At 48.6% G+C, this 15,119-nt stretch overlaps 1 protein-coding gene across 1 annotated transcript in view; it reads left to right on the forward strand.

The window, feature by feature from the left end:
- Positions 1-846: 846 nt before the first annotated feature.
- NAGA (alpha-N-acetylgalactosaminidase) overlaps positions 847-15,119 on the forward strand; it is a 33,293-nt gene continuing 19,020 nt past the window's right edge. Inside the window, exon 1 of the mRNA XM_040356868.1 lies at positions 847-951. The gene's annotated coding sequence lies outside the window, so the exon portion shown is untranslated. The remainder of the gene's footprint in view (positions 952-15,119) is intronic.

Raw genomic sequence — 15,119 nt, forward strand, 5'->3', positions numbered from 1 at the left:
CGAATGAAATGCGCATGCGTTGTCCAGAAATTTCCCGCCGTGCTTTGCGCGAAATGACGTCGCAACAATTGAAACAGTGAGTTACGTCCATCCCTATTCACGGACGACTTACGCAAAAAATTCAAATTTCGACGCGGGAACGACGGCCATACTTAACATGGCAATTCTATCTATACGCCGCAAAATACCAGCTTTAACTATACTCCGGAAAAAGCCGACTACAGACGACGTTAGTAAATGCAACGGCCGCACGTACGTTCGTGGATCGTCGTAAATCGCTAATTTGCATACCCGACACGGAAAACGCCACCCAGCGGACGCCGAAGTATTGCATCTTAGATCCGAAGGCGTACGAAGACGTGCACCTGTCGGATCTAACCCAGAAGCCGTCGTATCTTGTTTTGAGGATTCAAAACAAAGATACGACACGGGAATTTTGAAATTACGCGGCGTATCAATAGATAAGCCGGCGTAATTTCTTTGTGAATCTGGCCCACAAAGTCAGGAAGTGTGCTTTTGGAAATAAATTAAACTAATTGTTTTTTTAACTAATGCAGCCGCCATCCATACATGGGACACATAACTAGAGGAACTTTGCTGGTACATGGAAAACGTGCAAACATGTATTTTTTAGTTTAGCTTTAACCTCTACTAGAAAAATGGCAGCTAAGAGATCACTGATTGCAGGTTCATGTACTCCAGAGTTTTCTGAACATGTTGCTGCTTCTACCAGTTCCTGCTCAGAGTTGTCACAAGGTCGGTGCATTATTTGATGTGTACAGTAGGTGGCGGCAGCGATGAAGCCTCTCCCTATAACTAAACAATCACAAGCCATGCCTGTGTATATAGGAAGTGGTTGTAGCTGAAGTCATGTGATCCCAGTTCCTGGTGTGTTAGAGTTCTCATTACTTACATTAGTGTTGGTAGAAGGAGCCGGCTGCATTATACAAGGTATTCTTTTTACACTAAACTTCTTTCCTTTTTGTGGTTCTCCTATTCTAGTTGTTTTGTAATGTAAATGTTTGTTTCTGTGTATATATTTATGAATGAAAATAGATATCTTTGCTTGCAGCCATGTCTCTACAGATCAGCGTTGCTCTCAGTGACATGGTAGTGCCTTGAAAAGGTGGAAGGAGGACATCACCTCTATATTCCCATAATATGTGGCTTTATGACAAACACTCCTGTAAGAGGGTTACCAGTGTTAGAAATCTGCAGTTTTGGGTGATTTATCAGTTTTGGGTGGAGACTAGGGATGAGCTCCGGCGTGTTCACACAGTCCACGTGCTGAGCCTGCCAGGAAGTCGGCACCGTGCTGCGCTAATCACAGGCAGGGAGACATTGTCCCGATGCGCGGCTGCAGAGATCGGGAAATGTCTCACTGCCTGTGATTAGCGCAGCACGGTGCCGACTTCCTGGCAGGCTCAGCACGTGGACTGTGCGAACACGCCGGCGCTCATCCCTAGTGGAGACCAGCAAGTAGAGTCTCCCAGGATGCATGCACCTCTGGTCAGTCCCTCGTCATCTTGGCTACTTGTTTCTGTTGTCTTTATTAGTGGGGGATGCTCGCTGTTAGATTCTCTATTTCCTTATTTATCTTCTGCCTTGTACACACGATCGGAATTTTCGTCGGGATAAACTCAGACGGAATTCTGTTCAAGCTGTCTTGCATACACACTGGGGGAGATTCAGATAGAGATACGACGGCGTATCTCTGAGATCCGACGGTCGGATCTATGCGACTGATTCATAAGAATCAGTTACGCATAGATCTCCCTTAGATCCGACAGGTGTAAGTGACTTACACCGTCGAATCTTAGGCTGCAATCTCCCGCCGGCCGCTAGGTGGCGCTTCCATTTATATACGCGACAAATATGCAAATGAGGAGATCCGCCGATTCAGAAACGAACGCCGCCCGACTTTTTTTAAGTTGCTTGCGTTCGGCTTTTTCCGGCGTATACTTACCCCTGCTATGTGAGGCGTATCCTATGTTAAGTATGGCCGTCGTTCCTGCGCCGAGTTTTGTATTTTTACGTTGTTTGCGTAAGTCGATTCAGAATACGGCCAGACGCAAGTTACGCTCACGCCGAAACCAATGACGTCCGAGCGACGTCATTGGGAGCAATGCACGCCGGGAAAATTCACGGACGGCGCATGCGCATTTAAATCGGCGCGGGGACGCGCCTGATTTAAATACTACACTCCCCCTAGCCGCGGAATTTGAATTCCGCCAGGGGATTTACGATCCGCCGGCGCAAGTTTCGAGGTAAGTGCTTTCTGAATACAGCACTAGCCTCTCAAAATTGCGCCGGCGGATCGTAAATCAGATAGATTACGCGGATCTAAAGATCCGCAAATCTATCTGAATCTACCCCACTGTCACACTAAATTCTGTCTGTCAAGAATGCAGTGATGTACAACACTACGACGAGCCTAGAAAAATTAAGTTTAATGCTTCTGAGCATGCGTCGACTTGATCCGGAGTTCCATACAGACGAATGGAATTTCCATTGGAAAAAAAGAGAACATGTTCTCTTTCTAAGTCCGTCGGAATTTCCAAAGGAAAAACTCAGATGGGGCGCACATACGGTCAAAATATCCGATGAAAGAATTCCGTCTGACTTTTTTTTCATCGGAAATTCTGATCGTGTGTATGTGGCATTAGATTTACAAGAAACATTGCAGAAACATACAGTATTTACTTTGCTGAGAGCTGCAGCAGGTGTGCCGACTGGGGATCTTATAGTCGGATCACTAGGGTCCCCGCCACCTTTCACCATCGCATCGCTGGGGTCCTCGTCACCTTTCATTATCCCATCGCTGGGGTCCCCGCCACCTTTCATTATCCCATCGCTGGGGTCCTCGCCACCTTTCACCATCGCATCGCTGGGGTCTTCGCCACCTTTCACCATCGCATCGCTGGGGTCCCCGCCACCTTTCATTATCCCATCGCTGCGGTCCTCGCCACCTTTCACCATAGCATCGCTGGGGTCCTCGCCACCTTTCATTATCCCATCGCTGGGGTCCTCGCCACCTTTCATTATCCCATCGCTGGGGTCCCCGCCACCTTTCATTATCCCATCGCTGGGGTCCCCGCCACCTTTCATTATCCCATCGCTGGGGTCCCCGCCACCTTTCACCATCACATCGCTGGGGTCCCCGCCACCTTTCACCATCACATCGCTGGGGTCCCCGCCACCTTTCACCATCACATCGCTGGGGTCCTCGCCACCTTTCACCATCGATTTGCTGGGGTCCTCGCCACCTTTCACCATCGCATCGCTGGGGTCCCCGCCACCTTTCATTATCCCATCGCTGGGGTCCTCGCCACCTTTCACCATAGCATCGCTGGGGTCCTCGCCACCTTTCCTCTCCTTTTTGAAGAAGAAATGCGTTGCTCCGGATAACAAATCCCCTCTACTTCACTACCTCTGCATGATTTTGGCTAAAATGAGACTCACAATTTTTTTGCTTAGAATAAAGATTACGATTCTCTCGGTATAACATCATCTTTGACATTATACAAAAAAAATCGTGTTTCCCTTTTTTTTTTTTTTTTCCATTAACCACTTCCCGCCCGGCATATAGCAAAATGACGGCCGGCAGTGGTTCAGTTATCATGACTGGACCACCAACATTACCCAGAGTCCAGAGTTTAAGAACACTTTCACACTGGTGCGGTGCACTTGCAGGACGTTAGAAAAAGTCTTGCAAGCAGCATCTTTCAGGCAATGCGGGAGCATTGTATGCACCACTGCTCCACCGCCGTCATTGACATCAATTGGCATCGCTGCTGATGCACCTGTAAAGCGCTTCGGCAGTGGTGCTTTTAACCCGTTCCTTAGCCGTTAGTGGTGGATAAAAGCGCTGCTAAAATTAGCAGCGCTTTACTGCTAACGACCCCTCGCCCTAGCGGCGGCACAGCAGGTGATAGATTAATTTCTTGTGCTGCTGCCAGGGCCATTTTTTATTTTGATTGGGCCCTGGGCAAACATTTTCTTGAGGGGGCCCCCCTCCATTCTGCGATGTACAAAAAAATAGCAGATGGACTCAAAATCTGTTTACTGCAGCAGATCACGCAGCGATTGCAATTGTTGGCCAGAGGTTACAGCCTATACTTACTGACTATCCTATCACTGGCTGGTTGCTAGAGGTTACATCACATCATTTCTGCTTGCCGATTGGTTGCTATAGGTTAATGCGCATCATTACCACTCACTGAGCAGTGGAGCTATCCCAAAAAAAGTGAGCAAGTAAAGTGGCACATTAATACACATACTGCAGGAGATTACCAGAGACTGCGGACAGACATATACTGCAGGAGATTACCAGAGACTGCGGACAGACATATACTGCAGGAGATTACCAGAGACTGCGGACAGACATATACTGCAGGAGATTACCAGAGACTGCGGACAGACATATACTGCAGGAGATTACCAGAGATTGCGGACAGACATATACTGCAGGAGATTACCAGAGACTGCGGACAGACATACTGCACGAGATTACCAAAGACTGCGGTCACTTAGGCGCATTTTTTTTTTTTTTGTAGATGTGTTCGTGACCCTGTAAGATCAGTTTTCACAGATTTATGCATTCCCCCCAGTTCAGCTGCTACCGCAACTTCTTTGAAGGATCAAGGAGGAAGGGAAGCCGGTAATCCTACTAGCCCCGGCGTGGCCCAGGAGGTCCTGGTATGCAGAGATAATTAGGATGGCAGTAGGGGTTTTGTGGACTCTTCCATCTCATCCAGATCTGCTGTCGCAAGGGCCGGTATTCCATCCTACCTTACAGTCACTGAATTCGGCAGTGTGGGTGTTGAGTCTGGAGGGCCTATGCCTCCTGGTGTGAAGCCAAAGGTTGGCATCATCGAAAGTATGTCATATATAATTCTTGCCTTTCTACAGTTGGGGGTAGAAATGAAGCTGGCCTTGAGTATGGTCAAGGGTCAGATCTCGGCCTTGGCAGTACTTTTTCCAAAGGTCGCTTTTTGGTCTGGGCCTTTATACAAGGGGATAAGTCTGCCAGTCAGGTCACCCTTGTGCCCATGGGATCTGAATTTAGTTCTGTCGGGTTTGCAAAGACAGCCCTTTGAGCCAATACACAATATTCCTTTGCTTCTTTGGCAAAGAAATGGGTGTTCTTAGTTGTGGTAACCTCCGCAAAAAGAGTGTCAGGATTGGCTGCTTTTCCTGTAAAGAGCCATACTTGATTTCCATAGGGACAAGGTGAGGTTGCATCCTCACCCAACCATTTTGCCTAAGGTAGTGTCAGGTTTTTCATATGAACCAGGATGTTTCCTACCTTTTGTTTTTTTCCAGAACCATGTTCTGCAGATGAGGAGTTATTACATTCTCTGAATGTAGTAAGGGCAGTGCATTTTTATTAGGGTTGTCCCGATACCACTTTTTTTAGGACCGAGTACAAGTACCGATACTTTTTTTCATGTACTCACCGATGCCGAAAAACCGATACTTTTTTTAAATGTCATGTGACAGTTTTCAAACCACAATACAGACTAAGGATATTTTCTTTAGAATTATGAAGAACTCTAACTCAAGACATTATAAAAGAATAAAAATGAGTAAAAATTAATAAAAATGTTTTATTTGCTTGTCACGCAGTAGTAAAAAACTCAAAGAATTTTCATAGAACATGTTGATAAATACAAAAAAAGTATTCTATCAGGCATCGGGAGCATTTGTGCGAGTACAAGTACTCCCGCAAATACTCGGTATCGGTCCCGATACCGATACTAGTATCGGTATCTGGACAACCCTAATTTTTATCTAGAAAAAACTGCCCAGATACGGAAAAATGACGCTTTGAGTTTCCAGAAGAGGGCAGACGGCATCAAAATCGGCCATTTTCTAGGTGGATTTGTCAGGTTATTGCTCAGGCTTATGTTTTAAAAGGGGAAGATTCCGCCTTTTCATCCTAGAGCGCACTCTACCAGGGCAGTCATGGCAACATGGTCATCAGTGCATACTAGGGTTGTCCCGATACCGATACCAGTATCGTTATCGGGACCGATATCGAGTATTTGCGGGAGTACTTGTACTCCCGCAAATACCCCCAATACCTAAATAGAATACTTGCCCCACCCACGTATGGACACCTGTCCAATCCCGAGCAAGGGGGAGTGTCTATATGCGGCGCAGCGGGGAATACTACAGCTATTCAAATGAAAAGCTGTGATATTCCCCACACGCTGTTTAACCCATGCGGCATCTAGGTATGGGGGGACATGGCTGGATATAGGGGGGGACATGGCTGCATATAGGGGGGGACATGGCTGCATATAGGGGGGGACATGGCTGGATTTATGGGGGACATGGCTGGATTTATGGGGGACATGGCTGGATTTATGGGGGACATGGCTGGATTTATGGGGGACATGGCTGCATATAGGGGGGACATGGCTGCATTTGTGGGGGGACATGGCTGCATTTGTGGGGGGACATGGCTGCATTTGGGGACACATTTAAAAAAAAGTATCGGTATTCGGTATCGGCGAGTACTTGGAAAAAAAGTATCGGTACTTCTACTCGGTCCTAAAAAAGTGGTATCGGGACAACCCTAGTGCATACATTTACAAGTTTCTACCAGGTGGATCATGTAGGTCAGCAAAAGGAGGCTGCCTTTGGGCACAGTGTTCTGCAGGCAGCAGTATAGGCCCTCATGTCTGACAGGCTTGCTCATTTTGTGTGTCTCCCTCCCCTCAGATGGCATTGCTTTGGGACATCCCATATAGTAATTACTATAATGCTCCGTGTCCCGTGATGTACGATAAAGAAAATAGGATTTTTATGACAGCTTACCTGTAAATTCTTTTCTCTGGAGTACATCACGGGACACAGAGGTCTCTCCCCTCTTATTGGGAATCTATTATAAATGTATTGCTTTGCTCCAAAACTGAGGTACTCCCTATATGGGAGGGGACTGCCAGTCTTAATTATGCCAGTGTCCGTCACCTGAAGGTGGGCGTCTAACCCATATAGTAATTACTATAGTGTTCTTTGTCCCGTGATGTACTCTCAAGAAAAGGATTTTGCAGGTAAGCTGTTATAAAAATCCTATTTTTTATGGGAGTGCAGCCATCCAGATTTTTCGCTATACCTTTCTACTCCCTTTCATCCCATCACTGGTGCCTCCACTACCTTTTCTTCAGGCACAATTTTTTTTTTCTTTTTATGTATATCATTTCTCAAGCTCACCTCACAGATTAAATCTGATTGTATTTAGATCTCACAACAACTATGTAGTGCTAAGCTGCAGAGTGTGCTTAGTTAGTTTTGGCTCCCGCACACAGAAAGGCAGAGCCAGCTATTAATCAGGCAGCCAGGTAGATACTGACGATATTGTCTGGATCCCTTCCGAGCCTGGTGTAGCTCTGTCCTCAGCTGGCAAGAAATAGCACATTGTCACCTGACTCGGGTTCACAGGAGTACAATGTACTTATGTGACCCTAAAGAGAAGTACAGCCAAATATTAACCACTTGCCTACCAGACAATTACACCCCTTTCCTGCCCAAGCCATTTTTTAGCTTTCAGTGTGGTCATGCAACACTGTACCCAAACAATTTTTTTTTATAATTTTCTTCACACAAATAGAGCTTTCTTTTGGCGAAATTTAATCACTGCTGTGTTTTTTTTATTTCAAACTTTGTTTCTGTCAGTAAATTTTGTAACTAAGTCATTTTTCGCCTTCACTGATGTGCGCTGATGAGACGGCACTGATAGGCTGAGTTGGTGGGCATTGATGAGGTGGCACTTATGGGCACTGATGAGGAGGCACTAATATGCTGCACTTATGGGCACTGATATGTGGCACTGGGCATTGCTAGGCGGTACTGGTTGGCACTGATAGTTGATGGGTGGCACTGATGGGCATTGATTGACAGCAGTGCTGGGCATTGATGGGCAGCACTGCTAGGCATCACTGATAACCAGCACTGATTGGTGGCACTTGTGGGCACTGATTGGTGACATTTCTATGGCATGTAATTTTTTTGGAGGGGGTGGGGGCTTCAGGAGGAGTGGGACTTCCTGTCCCACTTCCTCCTTCCGCCCAGGGACCGCTTAGGCAGGGGCGTACCTAGGGCCTTTGGCACCCGGGGCCCATCCTATATCTGGCACCCCCCCAACTGTAAAATATAAAAACACCCACAAGAAAACACCCTCCTCTGCCAAGATCAGCGTTATTGAATTCTGTTTTTTTTTTTTTTTTAAATGGCGCTGTTGGCTGCCGAGTAAACCGGAAGTGACAATGTGCTGTCGCTTCTGGGTTTATACATCGAAGACCCGGTCAAAGGCAAATCCGGCTTTGTTCGGGTCTCCAGCCAGCCTGTGGCTCAGGTCTCTGGGTGGGATGGGAGACCTGGGCGGAGCTGTGGGGGGATTTGGACATCCCCCTCCCACTCCTTGTAATAACAGCCGATGCTGTTCATCCATGGCAGTCAGTGACAATAGATGGGACAGGACAGAGGTGTCAGTCACTCAGGTGTGAGCAGATCCCTCAATTTTGGACAGATCGTGTCACGGTCAGGGAAGTGGAGAGCTGGACTGGAGCTGCTATGAGGGAGACATCAGAGTGAGATGGGGAGACACTGTCAATACAAGGCATGGCCCATACTTTGCATTGTCTGCCGTCCTCAGGGACAGATCCAGAGATCGCACTTTATAACGATCTCTGGATTGGATCTGTCCCTGGGGACAGCAGACAATGGCATCATTGGCATTGATGATTTGTTTTGGGTTTTGGAACTGACCTGCTGACAAGGCATGTTGCTTGCTGGACCGCAGACGGGATCTGATGGACACAGGGAAGATGGCAAGATGCTGTGGTGACATGCTGCTTGCTGGACAGGTCTGATGGCTGCAAGATGTGGGTGTAGGTCGATTTATGTCACCTTGACTGCAGACAGCTCATCTACTCTATACCTGGGTGGGGAACAAACCAACACCCCCCCCCCCTTTATCAGGTAAGCTCACAGCTCAGCTACTATAGGTGGGTGGTGGTCACACAGCAATATACAGCACATGCCTCCATTCTGTAACCTGTACATGGCACACGCCTCCATTCTGTAACCTGTACATGGCACACGCCTCCATTCTGTAACCTGTACATGGCACACGCCTCCATTCTGTAACCTGTACATGGCACACGCCTCCATTTTGCAAGCCCCCCCTACACAGCAACCTCCCCCTTCTCTACCGGACCAGCACAGTCAGAATGGCAGAGGGCAGACACACACCAGCCTCTTCTCACAACCCATACACCCCCCTATCAGCTCACCTGGGGCTCTCAGTTTCATACTCCAGAAGTTGGTGTGGACACAGTGTGTAACAGCAGCAGCCACCCCCGCGCTGAATGACACACTCAGCTCGGCCTCTCAGCAGTGGTGGGTGGAGCTAGCAGGGGAAAACAGAAACCAGACCATACCATTTCGGCCACAGCACTGGGGGTGTTCCAGCTAACAGAAAAAATACTAAACAGAGCAGCCAGGGAGGCCCTTGTGACTCTGTTAGACAGTGTCACCCGACCTCGGTGCAGAGTGCACCCCCATAGCAATGTCACCCGGCCACTGACACCCCCCAATGTGTGGCACCCTGGGGTGGACCGCCCCCCCCGCACCCCGCTTGGTACGCCCCTGTGCTTGGGCGATACGTCATATCACCTACAGCGGCGCCTCCCTGTAGGCCAGGGGTGGGCAATTATTTTTTCGATGGGGCCACATGAGAAACTAAAAATATTTTGGAGGGCCGGGCCAAAAGGCTAAACTCAATACTGCATAAAATCAATTGTATTTCTTTATAAAAAGCAGTAAATATCATTGTTGGACAACTGGTACGAGTACTTGTTATAGACATGGCACAGGAGGGGGACAGAGGCTGGGGACATGACACAGGAGGGGGACAGAGGCTGGGGACATGACACAGGAGGGGGACAGAGGCTGGGGACATGACACAGGAGGGGGACAGAGGCTGGGGACATGACACAGGAGGGGGACAGAGGCTGGGGACATGACACAGGAGGGGGACATAGGCTGGGGACATGACACAGGAGGGGGACAGAGGCTGGGGACATGGCACAGGAGGGGGACAGAGGCTGGGGACATGGCACAGGAGGGGGACAGAGGCTGGGGACATGGCACAGGAGGGGGACAGAGGCTGGGGACATGGCACAGGAGGGGGACAGAGGCTGGGGACATGGCACAGGAGGGGGACATAGGCTGGGGACATGGCACAGGAGGGGGACAGAGGCTGGGGACATGGCACAGGAGGGGGACAGAGGCTGGGGACATGGCACAGGAGGGGGACAGAGGCTGGGGACATGGCACAGGAGGGGGACAGAGGCTGGGGACATGGCACAGGAGGGGGACAGAGGCTGGGGACATGACACAGGAGGGGGACAGAGGCTGGGGACATGACACAGGAGGGGGACAGAGGCTGGGGACATGACACATCATTGATTAAACAGTGGCTGCGTGTGATGGCACAGTGGCTGCGTGTGATGGCACAGTGGTTGCGTTTGATGGGCACAGTGGCGACAATTGATGGCACAGTGGCTGCGTGTGATGGGCACAGTGGCAACAATTGATGGCACAGTGACTGCGTGTGTTGGCACAGTGGCTGCATGTGATGGCACAGTGGCTGCGTGTGATGGGCAGAGTGGCTGCGTGTGATGGGCAGAGTGGCTGCGTGTGATGGGCAGAGTGGCTGCGTGTGATGGGCAGAGTGGCTGCGTGTGATGGGCAGAGTGGCTGCGTGTGATGGGCAGAGTGGCTGCGTGTGATGGGCAGAGTGGCTGCGTGTGATGGGCAGAGTGGCTGCGTGTGATGGGCAGAGTGGCTGCGTGTGATGGGCAGAGTGGCGACAATTTATGGTGGCACAGTGGCTGCGTGTGTTGGCACAGTGGCTGCGTGTGTTGGCACAAGTGGCTGCGTGTGTTGGCACAAGTGGCTGCGTGTGTTGGCACAGTGGCTGCGTGTGATGGGCACAGTGGCTGCGTGTGATGGGCACAGTGACCCCTCCCGGCCCTGCCTACTGTTATCACCGCGGCGGGGAACATTACAGACAGCGTTCGTTTGAACAGCTGTTTTCCCCGCTGCGCATAGACACTCCCCCTTGCTCGCGATTGGACAGATCCGTCCAAGGGGGAGTGTCTATGCGCGGCGGGGAAAACAGCTGTTCAAACGAACGCTGTCTGTAATGTTCCCCGCCGCGGTGATTAACGTGGCGGCGGCGGCGGGGGGGCCGGATTAAAAGGTCCGCCGGGCTGTATACGGCCCGCAGTTTGCCCAGGTCTGCTGTAGGCCATCGCCTGGGACATGTGACAGGTCCCAGGCGGTCGCCTGACCAATCACAGAGCGCAGCACCGATCGCCCATCCGCAGTGAGTGCCCGGCCGTGAAGCCGGAAGCTGTCACAGCCAGGTGCCCACACTAAGAATGAAGATGCCGACCGGAGAGGGGGAGAGGAGCTGAGCTCCGGCCGGTGACTTGTCCTCAATGTTCCCCTATGGGGGAAGTTCCTCCACTGACTGCGCAGGCGCAAACTTCCCGACGGAAATCCCCGAACCTCGCCCGGCATCCAGGCTCATTCTTTAACATCCCTGTGGATTGGAGGATGTTAAAAAAAAAAAAGAGCCAGGAGGCCGAGCTAACGAAGCGAGCCGACTGGCCACTTTCCTCTAAGTCCACGTCGCCCTGGATGCCGGCCGCCGTTCAGGGATTTCCGTCAGCAAGTTTGCACCTGCGCAGTGCTTGAAGGAACTTTCCCGATGGCTGGAACCATCTCTGCGCCTCAGTTCGCGCATGCGCTGGAACTTCCATGACACATGGAACCAGCACGGCAGATCACCGGCGCGTCACTGGACCATGGACCAGGTGAGTGTCTGTTTATTAAAAGCCGGCAGCTACACTTTTTGTAGCTGCTGACTTTTAATAAACATTAAAAAAGCGTTAGGACGCTCACTAACACACAGCTCCTTTCTCTATCTGCAAAGTAGAGTGTCCTCACTTGCCTGCTCGCCCCCTCAAGAGGCTTTCTCCACACCAGGGAGAAAGCCTTGCATTACTGTGTGTAGTTACAGACAGAAGAACAGGAAGTGAGCATTACTCAGAATAAATAAGGACATTTAAAAGCAAAATGGAAGGATGAGGTAAGTAAAGGAGGACTGCACTGAGGTAAAAGAAGCTATTTAGGGAAAAAAAAACATTTTCCTTTACAACCCCTTTTAATCCTTGTCATGAGTGATGTAAACGGTGAGCGCAATTTGTACTGTGTCCCTGTCCTCACCTATTGTTATGAATTGTGCATAATACAAAAATAAGGTTGTAAAACAGCATTGAGGAGATCTGGGGCATGACACCAGTGGGGTCAGGTGTTTCAGCTGGCCAGAAATCACCTTGAAATACACTTTAAGAAAAAGTGAATTGGCAATGGGAAATTTGAACTGATCTCTTTAGCTCACTTGCAAATCATACAGGGTTACATGCTCTAAAATTACATATAATAATGTAAAAAGTGCATTTACCTATATTTTATATAACCATTTTATCTCTCAAAAGAAACCTTCAGGTTGTGCTAACATCTCATAACCTCACACCCCGTCAACAGGACATCCTGCTCATGTGTACATAACATTTTTTTTGCACAAGGCACAGTACTAGAAAGTTGGGTTGTGTAATTTTCCCTGTTTTCTGCTACAAACCTGTAAATCAGGATGTTTTTAGCAAGCATCTATTGTGAAAAATCAGTTTTTTGTTTTTCTTGTGTGGTGTTTTTGTTTTAACAGTGGAATCAGCTAATTTAGCTGCTTAGACTAAAGCCTCGTACACACGCACGTTTTTTTTGGCAAGAAAACTGCTGGCAGAGCTTTCTTGCCGAGTAAACCGTGCGTGTGTACAAGGCTTTGAGGTTTCTCGTCGAGAAAAATAGAGAACCTGCTCTCTATTTTCTCGGCAGTGTTTTCCCGCCGAGAAACCAGAGCGTGTGTATACTTGCCTGTCTCCATGGAAACCCGCGCATGCTCGAAATGACTTTGACTCATGCACGGTAGCTTCCAAGGCATAGGTAGGGTGAAGCAAGATGACAGCATTAAATGTGACAAGCGCATGTTCGTCGTAATCGATGACGTCACCGCGTTCGTGCCATTCAAAAGAATGGCGGTTCTTTTGAATCGTACGTGTGTACACTCTGCCGACAAGAAAATCTTTCCTTGAATCTCACCGGGATACTTCCTGACTAGTATCCCGGCCGTGTGTACAGGCCATTGTTGGTGTCAGTTGGAGGAATAGTGTCCCATTGTTGGTGTCAGTGGGAGGAATATTGCCCCAACATTGATGTCAGTGTTTTATTTGATTTAAAAAAAATATATATATATATATATATATATATATAACTTTTAATTGGCATAAAAGCAACAGACAATTCCAGTATAAAAAAATAAATAAAATACAGTCTATACAAGCAGTAGATTCAGTTTGTAAGGGTTGTATGTATTCACATTGACTGTATACTTTAGCTACTTAGGTTAAACTTCTAGTCAATTCTGTTGCATTATGCGAACATTACTAATGCCCTGTACACACAATCAGTTTTTCCGACATGAAAACGGTGTGTTTTTTTTTTTTTTCAGCAGGAAAACGGCTGAAATTTTGTCATGCATACACATGGTCACACTAATCTTGTCTGAAATTCCAAATGTCAAGAATACGGTGACGTACAACACATACGACGGGCCGAGATCAATGTAGTTCAATAGGCAGTTTGGCTTTTCTGCTTGATTCTGAGCATGTATGTTTTATTTTTATTTTTTTCGTGTCGTACTTGCATACAGAATCCTGCTTTCTCTGCTCCAGGGGCGGATCCAGAGTCTAGTCTTGGGAGGGGCACTGCCAGAAAATAAGGTGTCAAATTTTTTTTTTTTGCCCCCCCCCCCTTCCAAGCCAAGTCGCCAGGACCCTATTTCTAGTCGCCATGGCGACCTGGCGCCCGGGATTTGTCGAGCCCTGACTTACGGAACTGAATTTAATGTGTAATACAGTGTACAGAGGCCAGTAGTATGTAGGGCAGTGTGCAGGGAACAGTAGAGCACACTGGGGGGGGGATTAGGAGGGCATACACTGGAAGGGGGGGGGATACAGGAGGGCACATACACTGGAAGGCGCGGGGATCAGGAGGGCATACACTGGGGGGGATCATACACTGGGGGGGGGGATTCAGGAGGGCATACACTGGGGGGGGGGAATCAGGAGGTCATACAAGGACTTTCAAGGACTTTCCCGGTTCACCAGTCACTTGAGGATATGATTCTGTCAGAATGGAAAGATCCGTAAAAGAGAGTTTTCCCAATCTAAAAACATAAGAAACTTTCTTTAAATGTCCTTAGCTAGATGCCCCTATGTCTCAGGTTTCTAGGAAGTCAGACCTGTCCTTTTGAAGACTCAGGGGTCCTGAAAGAGCAAATGGATAGGAAGGCCCATTCTTTGCTATGTAAGTCCTGGGACACTTCAGCTTTATCCTTGGGTCCAGTTGTAGCATCCACCTGTGTGGCTAGGTATTTAGATGTATGGGTTCAGCGTCTGGACAAGCTTCTTTCGTCTGACACCCCCAAAGAGGTTAGGGAGTCCCTCCCACTCATTGCTAAGTCAGTAGCCTTCTTGGCTGATGCAGCTTCATCCTCTGTGAAGGCTACAGCAAGGTCTTCTGCTCTCCATTAATTTAACCAGACGAGCTATCTGGCTTAAGTCTTGGGAGGGGGACCTGGTCTCCAAGAACAATCTCTGCGGCATTCCCTTTGAAGGCAAGCTCTTATTCCGTTCCTCCTTGGTGGAGGTCCTAGCTCGTTCCTCTGAGAAGAGTAAACGGCTCCCTTCTCAAAAGAATAAGCCACAGAATAAGAAGACTTTTTGTGGGTTCCTAAACTAAGCTAATTTTGGAACCAACAGGCGAAGAAAAAGTGGTCTTTTAACAAAGATAAGCAAAAGAAGGGGACTCTCTTTACTGCTTCAGCCCCTTCCAAAAATCCCCAGTGACACCAGGATAGGGGTAGGAGGAAGGTTGTCCCATTTCGTCAAGGAATGGGCAAAGATTTCTGACAATTCCTT

This window comes from Rana temporaria, chromosome 6 (assembly GCF_905171775.1).
Source record: "Rana temporaria chromosome 6, aRanTem1.1, whole genome shotgun sequence".
Classification (NCBI taxonomy): Eukaryota; Metazoa; Chordata; class Amphibia; order Anura; family Ranidae; genus Rana; species Rana temporaria.